The sequence below is a fragment of the Callospermophilus lateralis genome, chromosome 9 (assembly GCF_048772815.1).
Source record: "Callospermophilus lateralis isolate mCalLat2 chromosome 9, mCalLat2.hap1, whole genome shotgun sequence".
NCBI lineage: Eukaryota > Metazoa > Chordata > Mammalia > Rodentia > Sciuridae > Callospermophilus > Callospermophilus lateralis.
Window position 1 is genome coordinate 54,845,591 of NC_135313.1, and position 2,977 is coordinate 54,848,567.

Consider the following 2,977-nt stretch of genomic DNA (forward strand, 5'->3'; position numbering starts at 1 on the left):
AAGCTAGAACTTATAGTTATTAGTATGTTAATGGACATATAGTTGCTATTTGTTAACTTTCTTTGATACTGTAGGAAGCTATCTTGTCCATATGCATAGAAACTGCACTTAGTGGCCCTTTTTTACAAAAAGAATCAGAATTGATCATTATGCTGGAATATGTGTGTGCATATGAATATTTTTATATACACATACACATATATAAGATTATGAAAACATAATAGGGTGATTCTGAAAGTTACAAGAATAGGTTACATTTGTTTATAAATAAACTAGAAAATAAAGAACATTTTACATGTTAAATTTCTCCTGATTAATATTGTAAAATTAAAAGTTACCTTTTCATGGCTAAAGTATTTCAATATTTCATATTCTGTACTTTTGTTTACTCAGGAATTCCAGATGCCAATTTCTTCAATAAACAAAATTCAGTACTCTGATCTCTTCTCAGGAATCTAGAGAGAAAAAAATAATCTGTAAAACTGAAGTCCAAAAGTGAAAGGAGGTATAAATAACCTCATAAAATGTGACATCTCAGTGACCTGTTTTACATGGATGAAATCTGGTGAGAGCAAAGCAAATCATTACTTTCCAGGATCACATGAATTAAGATGCAGCAAGGATTAATGTGGAATCTCTCAACTAACAATGACTGAATTTGAAGATGTGATGGGTTTGAATAAGCTTTGCACTCTACTAAGGCAAGATAAATTTTTCTAATGGTGACATCCATAAGAAAATTTTACAAGGCAGACTAACTACTTACCCTGATTCCCAAATGTTTAAAATGCTGTTTCTGACTTCCAGTGAATCAAATCTACTCATTCACCTTTCAAGAGGCAGTAAAGTTTCATGCATGAAACTCTGGATGGGAAATTATGAGACTTAGGTTATGGGGCTCCTTTTCAGGGAACGAGAACTGGGCCAAACCAACTCTGTGGAATCCTGTCACTTTGTCTTTCCCTCTCTCCTTCCTATATATTTGAGTCCATGGGGTGATGGAGTCTCAAGACTCAGTTTCCAATCAGTTCTGCCTTTCGGTGGCATTCTGAAAATTACTTAACTTGCAGAACCTTAGTCTTGTCATTTATGAAATGGCCTGAATGAGGTGTTCTGAGGTTGTATATGAAATTGCTAGTGAAGAACAAAGTGATAAACGGCTTTTAGGTCAATTGTGCTGGGTAATGTAGATGCTACTGGTAGCTCACTTTTTATTGACCTGTCTGACCTTCAGTATTTAAAACTTGTTACTTCCCTTTAAAATTCCTTCCAACACAGTATATTTTCCTGGTCATAACTCTTTGCAGAGGTGGATGAGATCTCAAAACTTATCTAGTTTAAACTCTTCATGCACAGTTTGAGAAACAGAAGCTCAGGGAAAAAAAAAATAAAACAAAACAAAAAACATACAAGCCCAAATTCTGTGAAGAAATCAGGATTCGAATCTATATTTTAAACCAGTGGGCTAACAGACATCTCTCTCTCTCCCATTTACTTATTCACCTATTTCATGATTATTAAGCACCAAGTAGATTCTAGGCCCAGGACTTCTCTCATCTTGCTTTCTAAAAATAGAATATGGGGACTTTAAGCTCTCACCAGCGCTGGGCCTCTTCCTAAACCAGCACTTCGCAGAGAAGTTCATGTTCAGCTTGAGCACCAAGATTGTGAAGCCCAAAGATGAGAAACTGGATGAGTTCAAATGTGGCATCTCCCAGGCATTTCTGGAGTTGAACTTGGAGCTCAGGGCTCAGCCATGAGAGGTGAACATCACAAAAGCCAGGTAGATTGAAGTTGGTGGTCGTCAGAAAGCTATAATTGTTATCCTAAGTTCCTCAACTGTAATCTTTCCCAAATAGCCAAGTCCAGCTAGTACATGATTTGGGGAAAATTTCAGTGGGAGGCATGTGATCTTTATTGCTCAGAGAATCCTGCCTAAGCAAACTCAAAAAAGCCATATAAAAAGTAAAGCCATATTAAAAGGGTCCCAGGAGTGGCACTCTGACAGCCATTCACCATGTAACCTTGAGGACTTGGTCTTCCCCAAGTGGTAGAAGAAGCTGGATGACGGTTTGGCGTGAAAGTTCATTTGGACACAGCACAGTGGAGCAATATGGGACTCAAGGTTGAAACTTTTTCTGGTGTCTCTATAGAAAGTAGCAGGCAAGAAAACTAATTTTGATTCATAAAGTTTCAACTGTAAACAAAAATGACTCAGTGAAGTACCATTCACATTTTTAAAAAATAAAGAAATAAAAATAATCTGTAATAGAATTGGAACATCTTCCAATACCTAGTATCTATGATTGAGTTAACATTCTCGTCAGATTTTAATCATTATTAGAACACATTTTTACAGTTATACTGGGACTTTTCTATTACGGCTAGCACTATGGTTATTGTTAAGAAGGTCTTCTTTTAAGTGAGCACTTAGAGGTTCAAGGCAAGGCTCTGATAAAAGCAAGGCTGCTCTGGGTGTAGGAGGGGACTCTCCAACCCCCAGCACCTCCTGTAGCACCTCAACCAAACTCCAAACCCTTTAAGAGTATCAGAGTTTGAGAATCATTGTATTGCATGAGTCTCTGTATTGGGCTTTTACACTTCTAGATAGAGTTCAGAAATGTTTTCCATCATTTCAGACAGTCAGAGAAACTTTGTTTAGCCAAAACGAAACAAACAAAAAACAAAAACAAAAACATTAAACTGCTTTTCTGTCTATCATTATATCTATCTCCAAGACTGGTAGAAGGAGGGCTTCACATTTCCTTATTGGAAAGCTGCTTCCTTTGTATCTCAATGTGTTGGCTGGCTGGCTGCCATCCTCAAAAACACAGGCCTGCTGAGAGAGGTAGTTTGTTGGCCTAGTCATGGTCTGAAGGTAACATACTAGTGATATTAACGAATTCATGTTAGAGTGTTTTGCAGCTCCCGAGTTTTTTCTCCCACAAGAGTGGGTGGTGGCTTTGATGTCTTGATA

General features: G+C 37.3%; 1 pseudogene; it reads left to right on the top strand.

Moving 5' to 3' along the window:
- The first annotated feature begins 1,643 nt into the window (after positions 1–1,643).
- Positions 1,644–2,176, top strand: LOC143407538 (small ribosomal subunit protein eS7 pseudogene; annotated as a pseudogene).
- Positions 2,177–2,977: the final 801 nt, after the last annotated feature.